This window comes from Mya arenaria, chromosome 1 (genome assembly GCF_026914265.1).
Source record: "Mya arenaria isolate MELC-2E11 chromosome 1, ASM2691426v1".
NCBI lineage: Eukaryota > Metazoa > Mollusca > Bivalvia > Myida > Myidae > Mya > Mya arenaria.
The window spans coordinates 5039343-5048390 of NC_069122.1; positions in this window are offsets into that span (position 1 = coordinate 5039343).

The following is a 9048-nucleotide window of genomic DNA, read 5'->3' on the forward strand; positions in this document are numbered from 1 at the left end:
TGGCAAAATTTGTAGGACTCCATTGATATTTTTTATTGCTAAACCGTATTTTCAAAATCAAATTCTTTGTATCCATTGTACAAATTAATGAAACATAAACAAAACATCTGGTATGGCTTTAAATGCGAAAGGCATTACAATGAAAAATAACAAATACGTCATGAGGACAGTCTATCGTCTTATTATTAAAGTCTGGTTTCATATACCCATTTACGGATTGAAATAGAATTTTACGATAATTAAGTCGATGGTTCTACTAATCATGGTGACAAAGAACCAATGTTCGCCATGTCAAGATCAAGATACTGTTCTGGCTTTCGTTAGTAGCTGCATCGGCAAAGCCATATACATTCTAGATTATCAGTCAACGTATTGTGTTTCAAGTACATGAATGCACCCATATATGCTTAATTATGCCCCCCCCCCCCTTCGAAGAAGAGGGGTATATTGCTTTGCACAGGCATGTCGGTCGGTCCGTCGGTAGACCAAAGCTTGTCTGAGTGATAACTGAACAATTCCTGGACGTATGGTCATCAAACTTCACATGAAGGTTAGGCCTGACCAGTAGATGACCCCTATTGATTGTGTGGGTCAAAGGTCAAGGTCACAGTGACCTTTAATGGTAAAATAATTGTAAAGCTTGTCCGAGTGATAACTCAAGAATGCCTGCACCCATGGCCCTCAAACTTGACATGGAGGTTGAGCCTGACAGTAGATGACCCCTATTGTTTTTGGGGGTCATCAGGCCAAAGGTCAAGGTCACAGTGACCTTGAATGGTAAAAGGTTGTCCGAGTGATAACGTGACAATGCCTGCACCCATGGCCCTCAAACTTGACTTGGAGGTTGGGCCTGACCAGTAGCTGACCCCTATTGTTTTTTGGGCTCAATGGGTCAAAGGTCAAGGTCACAAAGACCTTGAATGGTAAAAGGTTGTTCGAGTGATAACTCAACAATGCCTGCACCCATGGCCCTCAAACTTGACTTGGAGGTTGGGCCTGACCAGTAGATGACCCCTATTGTTTTTGGGGGTCATTGGGCCAAAGGTCAAGGTCATAGTGACCTTGAATGGTAAAAGGTTGTCCGATTGATAACTCAACAATGCCTGCACCCATGGCCCTCAAACTTGACTTGGAAAATTGGCCTGACCAGGAGATGACCCCTATGGTTTTTGGGGGTCATCTGGCCAAAGGTCAAGGTCACAGTGACCTGGAATGATAAAAGGTTGTCCGCTTGATAACTTGACAATGCCTGCACCCATGGCCCTCAAACTTGACTTGGAGGTTGGGCCTGGCCAGAAGATGGTCCCTATTGATTTAAGGGGTCATTGGGCCAAAGGTCAAGGTCACAGTGACCTGGAATGGTAAAAGGTTATCCGAGTGATAACTTGACAATGGCTGCACCCATGGTTCTCAAACTTGATATGGAGGTTGAGTCTGGCCAGGAGATTGTCCCTATGAATTTTAGGGGTCATTGGGCCAAAGGTCAAGGTCACAGTGACCTTGAATGATAAAAGGTTGTCCAAGTGATAACTCAACAATGCCTGCACCCATGGCCCTCAAACTTGACATGGAGGTTGGGCCTGACCAGTAGATGACCCCTATTGATTTTAGGGGTCAAAGGTCAAGGTCACAGTGACCTTGAAAGCAAACTCGACAATTCTTGGACCTATGGTCATCAAACTTGACATGGAGGTTGGGCCTGACCAGTAGATGACCCCTATTGATTTTAGGGATCAAAGGTCAAGGTCACAGTGACCTTGAAAGCAAACTCGACAATTCTTGGACCTATGGTCATCAAACTTGACATGAAGGTTGGGCCTGCCCAGTAGATGACCCTTATCGACTTTGGGGGTCATCAGGCCCAGGTCAATGTCACAGTAACCTTTAACGCAAAAAAGTTAACTAATCTTCCCCCACTGATATCTCAACAATGCCTGAACCTATGATCATTAAACTTGACATGGATGTTAAGCCTGACCAGTAGATCACCCTTATTAATTTTAGGATTCATAGAGCCAAAGGTCAAGGTCACAGTGATCTTGAATGGTAAAAGGTTGTCCGAGTGATAACTCGACAATGCCTGAACCCATGACCTTCAAACTTGACTTGGAGTTGCATCTGACTTGTAGATGACCCCTTATGATTTAAGGGGTCATCGGGTGAAAGGTCAAGGTCATAGTGACCTTGAACGAAAAAAACTTGTCTTGTGATAACTTGACAATGCCTGCACCCATGGCCCTCAAACTTGACATTTAGGTTTCTGGTGACCAGCTGATGACTCTGGATTTTGAGTTCATGGAGTCAAAGGTTATGAGGGTCATAACACACTTTATCCTCACACTTTAATAGTCATAATCTTAAAACAGCAACAAATCAGCTGCCATTTCGGTCCATGCATATTTCATTCAATTGTCCATATAATCCTGACAACATGGCGCTCAGGGGGGGCATAATGTTTGACAAACATCTCTTGTTCATAACAAATTTCATATTGAGAGAACTTTGTTCTTCTTTAGACATACTAACTAGAATCAGCTGCGTATCTCTGGAGGAAGACCCGAACCATTTGACAATAATCCGAGCAGTTAAAGAGGTCAGAGTCACGTTGTACACTTCAAAATCAAATCAGTCGATTTTCAAACGACGTCATTTTCAAAATAATCATATACAAGTATACGATACTTACCTCGGCTCAGTATGTGACACATAAGTCCATGGTTACAATATGTTTTAAACAAGTTCGCAAAGTTTCTACATTTTATTTACAAACAACACAATGGTGGAATTTTAAAACCATATTTCAGCTCAGAAACAAATGTCCGACTTCATAGCTTGGAAGTCCGAACCGGACTCTCTGAGCTACGAGCGATCGGCCCGCATCTCAATCCAACCTACGTCATATCCAAGCGATCTCACCTAGCTACCTTCGTAGTATAGGTGTTTTCCTAGGATTATGACCACGTGCATATGCAAGACCGCATTGTGTTACATCACTCCACCACAAATATAAGTTTTCCACTTAAAAAATTTATTAAATATATAGTAACACAATGGGTCGCCGTATATTGTATATAATATAGCTAACATCTAACAAATGACCTAACATATGCCTGATTCATAATTATTAGAAACATATATATTCTGGTTTGATTAATTAATTAGTTGTATAACTTCCGATGACAGCAAAGGTTGTATATAAAGTTGTAGAAAAGAACACTTTTTTGTAAGAACTTCAAATTGCACTATGTCCGTCATTGTCTATCGAATGCTACACTATGTCTCTACTATCCACTATCCTCCTGTCGGCGCTGTTGCTGCTGCTGTTGTTGAAGGACTTCTCGCAGAAAACGTCCTCGACCCCGACCGTCCTGGCATATGTTGTTGCTGTTGTGGTGCTGGCTGTTGGCGTTGTTGTGGCTGCCCAACCACTCATTGCACTATCTGCCCCCGGCCCCTGGCCGACTTCTGGCTGTTCCTCAACGTCCGATTCCACCCTTGCACGAAGCCGGTTACCGACTTTGTCCGGAACCGACACCAACACCACTCGTTGGGACTGCGTACCCTGGTCTCTGACCAGCGGTGGCGTCGTAGGGTCAGCCAGTTGTGTCGCTGACTCCACAGCAATGCTGATTCCCAATCTGGTTATCGACGCTTCATCTAGCCCCAGGTCGGCCCGCCTCAAAATGTACATAGTGATTCGGAAAACCGCCTTGAACAGTGGCAAGCAAATAGTATTAATATATTTCTTCATTAGCGTAGATAATGATATTCTTTCCGCAAACGGTAGAGAAATAAAACATTCTTTTCCACAACCCTCTTTTTTATTCTCTCGATTGTATTTTGTTCTTGTATAACGTCCTGCCTTATCTTGCCAGTAAATGCCTAATTGGCCATTAAAAATGTCAACAAGACTATGAAAACTCCACAGGTAAGTATACGTCTGGTAACAACAATAAGTCAATGAACCCTGATGCGAATATATACGTAGTGATTCCATGAAACAAAAAATGGAAGCATAAATGCATTATTTTTAAATACAGTCTTAATCAGGTATCTTCACCTTGGGCGCTTGTGGCTATCTACAAGGACTTTCTACCCTTTCGATTAATGAATAATTGCATAATGTTATATAATTATATACATCTTCACCCAGATAGACATGCCTATAACTACCAGTATTATTAAATGTCCATATTTGGCTTTACTCCGTGCCAATCAGGCACGAAGAAAATAGCAAGGGTACAGACCACCTCTGCTCTGTACGTTCGTCTTGCGGTGCGGAAGCTGATACGGCTGGCGGTTTATTTCCACCTTGCTCCGATTCTTGGGAGTTCGAGTTCCATCGAAGCCGCCTCACGCTGCCCAGCATCTCGCTTTCTCACCGATATAACCCTGCATAAACACTGTGGCAAGCAGAATTTTGAACATTTGGTCTTTTTTGCAACAACATATGAGTATCAACACTGAAATTACTAGGGCAATAATGAGACTTATGTAATGCCAAGTAGTTCAACCTTTACTTGGCTCGGTTTCGTTAATGCGATCCGTTAGCCAATTGTAGTGTAGTCACCAAATTATTAAGGGATAAATCTTGAATTACTGTGAGTTCTTCTGGAACAGTTTTTTCTTGCACTTCCAGAAATGTTTCCTGAAACTGGTCCCCATACTAATGAATTTGAGAAGTTTGCTAATCGTAACGGAAGAAATTGGTCATGGTTGCTCGCTCTAACACAAAAGGTGCAAACAAGGAAATGTATTTATTTGACGCTATATAACCTTCTTGAATCTTAATTATGTCGACGGGCGGCTTGGTTTGCACTTGAGTATGTTGGCCATTACATACCAATGCAATCGTTCAGCTAGTCCTCGAGATAATTACCCAATTCGTATCGATCAAATGCTGCACGATTGGTACGATTGGTAACCTACGCTTTGATATCCTGGTTGAACAATATTTTTCAGCAGCGTCTTTCCCGGACAGAAAGAAATTAATTATGCAAGATTCACTGAATAATTGGACTCAACACAGAACAAAGGGCTGCTTCCTTGTGACTGCAAGCGCTAATCTCATTACCTGACAATAATTGGTACTTTGTCCTGGACTTATCAATTTGGAACCCACTGACTATCAATTGGAACCCACTGACTTCTAAATCATAGACAGCTATCTGATTTACTGTCTTTACCTGGATGGATAATTGGGTCAGGCGCTAAAATCGGGATATTTATTGCTCTATAAACTTCATTAGTTTGATCTAATCTCAACATAGGTATTGACAATATAACAATGATTTTACCGTCCACGAAAAGCGTGGTGCTTGTCAAATACCGTGTAAAATGACCATAACTCTTTCTGAGGATCGGCAATAAAAGACATTAACTTTGGTAGTGATTTCTGTATTTGTAACAACAGTGATTTAAGTTTTCTACGATCGATTACGCGTGTAGAAAGCTTTTCTAATGCCAAGAAATCGATACTGGCTTGTAAGTCCGTTATAAACTCTGTATTACGTAATGAAATTCTTATTTCTTCTACCACTAAATTCAATCGCGTGTATATTCAAGAACTCGGCAATTCTCGTTTATCTTTTTTCGAGATTTCATGTGTAATTATGTTAATTTTAGTGTCCACCTCCCGTAAACTGCCAATGATATCAATAATTGACTGTCTATTTTCATGTATTAATATGCGCGATTCGTTCATGATCGTTGTGCTTTGAACAACCACATGAATGACTTCCTTTTGTGATTTTGCCAAATTTGAAACTTGATTTTGTATTGCTTCTTAATCACTCTCACTAACGGTGCCAAATAGCCACGAGAGTGCATCCCCAACAAAAGTAAGTAAAGATCGACGGCCTTGATTTGTCATTGAACGGATTCGATCGACTTCGGTTTCAATGTTCAACTTAACTGTTTGTAGATATCTAATTTCCTGATATAGTCCCTTTAAAGTATTTCCAAAACGCCTCAAAGTCCTTGTTATCAGCCGTGTACCTTGATAACGAACTTTCCAATAATGCTGAGGCATTTTAATGCCCGTCTCAACATAGCTCATAACGCGGCTAAACTCGTCAAAATCAATAACTTAAGTCGCTAGCCACGTGCACTTTGCTCTAGTCGTTGATATCTCAGTTGTCTTATAAAACACTACATTATCGTTACTGACCACCGCGTTTGCAACGTTCGCTGCAGTCGAACGGCCGCGACGGTCTAGACAATAAATATATACATGCAGCCAAAATGCTTATGAGTGTGATTCGCTTTGTGTCAGTTTGAAGCAGGAACGAAAATAGAACGTCACAGCTACCACTTCTTCACACTTCCAAAGTTCGTCACGAAATGCCCACTACAACCCAAGTTCGATTTGCAAGTTTAAAATCCTTGCGGCACGGCACCAATTAACAACATGTGACACAATAGTCCATAGTTCACAATATGTTTTTAAACAAGTTCGCAAAGTTTCTTACATTTTATTTACAAACAACACAATGGTGGAATTTTAAAACCATATTTCAGCTCAGAAACAAATGTCCGACTTCATAGCTTGGAAGTCCGAACCGGACTCTCTGAGTTACGAGCGATCGGCCCGCATCTCAATCCAACCTACGTCATATCCAAGTGATCTCACCTAGCTTCCTTCGTAGCATAGGTATTGCCCTAGGATTATATATTACGTGCATATGCAAGACCGCATTGTGTTACAAGTACATTGGGTAAATTCATAAAAACAATTGACTGATCAAAATCATTACGTTGGATATGTGTTCAAATGGTTTGCAATACAATCAATCTTTGAAACTAATTAAGGATAAAAAGGCGCCAAAAGTTGTGTAACAATTACCCCTATAATTAGCAAACCATGTAACAATTTAAGCGTATGTCCAAACAATTTCCACCAATCTACCGGACAACATCATTCGGATAATAGATTATAAGTATCTTGGACCATGGCCGAGAGTGTAAGATAGGTTCATTCCGACCCGAGCGTAGGGTGTTTTGCGGAAACGAGGTTTACCGAGTTTCCGCAAAACACCCTGCGCGAGGGTCGGGATGAACCTATCTTACACGGGCGGCTATGGTAGATGCTTTTTCTCCCACCTCAGTTAAACAAAATTAAGTAAAAATGTATTTTTTGCCGGAACTCTTTTGTGCTTAGTGAAAATAATTGCGTACGGATATACAATAAGTCGTGGTTGTCATGGATATTCGCGCAGTGATTCAGAGTATGTAAATGGTCTGATCGGTCTTTAAATAGTTCTAAAAAGAGTGAAGCATTATTTCTTGAAAGGTGCGTGAAATCTGTTTTCTTGTGACATTTGAAGCGAGAAATAATTAACTCGCGTTCTAAATATTGCCACAAGATAAGGTTTCCATGATGCACTACAGACGACAGTCTTCAACAAGGGAGGTAATTACAATGTGGTAACCATTAAAAGAAGTTCCATACGGGCATTTTATCTTCGCCCGTGGGCAAGATAAGAATTTCTAGCATGGTTAAATTAATGGATCTACTTTTCTGAGGTGGTAGAAATTGATTTGACGTTCGAGGCGGTGCACAAGCTCAATGGTAATTAACTTGAACCCTGCCATGGGAATTGAATCTGACTGGTACAGTACTGTTAAGACCAAACTTGACAGTAAGTGAACTTCTTGTTCACTATCAGTTCACCATCAGTGCACTTCGTAGTGCACTACGGTAAGACAAGGGAAAGACTAAATGCAGACAAGGGGCTGACCAGATAAGGCTTCTTCAGTCTATCATAAAAGCTATCTTTACAGTGAAACTTAGAATGATGACTGTAGTTTAAACAGATGTTTTAATGTTAATTAATATATAGAGAATAATTATAATCCATTTGGACCTTTCATGTAAATAATATAGATTAATAAAATTAAATAACTGATGTTGTTTTATAAAAAGAAAATTGGTAAACAAAGATATTTCAATGTTGTTGTTTTTTTCTTTTGAATTATGCATTGCATTATTTTGATATTAATTGATCTAGAGGTATAATGATATAATTTTGGTTCTGGGTAATAATGGGTTTCATCTTCAAACACTTATTGAACATAACAATGAAAGGAATTCATGAGCCTTTATTTAAAGTAAAACAATAAGTTTCACAAGGTGATAATTACAAGTTGTTCGTTATTTGAAATAGTTAATCAACAAATTTCACGCCTTATTGTTCCAAGCTCAAACTGAAATTGTTGTGCCATTTTTGATTCATTCAAAGGTTATATAAACAAATATTTCCTTCCATCTATTCTGAAACTTTCAATTTTATGCTTATTTTTGTTAACAAATGTAGTATGACTTAAGGTGACAACATGACAGCAATCATTATCAAATGAGTAAACCATTAATTATTATAGTATATTTAATACATTGTACCCAGATTTATTAATTGCATTTCTGATCTGAAACACATAATAGATAAACACATATTTTATACTTTTTGTATGTTATGTTCTGCTGCTTCATTATCAAATGAAATACTATCCATTGAAGGCTAATTAAAGCCTTCTTTAATTGCCCCCCCCCCCTCCTTATAGTACACATAGTACACAATTCTGTGTATTGATCTTTATCTTTATTGCTTCCTGATGTCTGTCAAATCTCAGATCTGTCTGTGTTTGACTAATCGTTTAATTTTTATATTTTTTTTAAATAATATTAAAGGCATTATTACGATGCTTTAGAGTAAGAATAAGAGTAATGTTAGATATTATTTATAATATCCCATTAATATCATTGATATTATACAACATAAATGGAATGAAACCCTTTTAACTTTATTTGTTTATCATTTACTTCCCATCAGTCAAATTAATACATTGGCTATGCAAATATTGTTTATGCAATAATAGGTTGTGTATTAGAGACTATGCTATTTTCTACTCTAAATGGTGTCACCTCTAAATGGCCCCGAGCCAATAAACCAAATACACCGGAAATTAGCCCTGCAATGACACTAGTGCAGTAAACAAGGGATACACAGCAAAGAATTATCATGACAATAATTCCTAAAACTAGGCATTTCA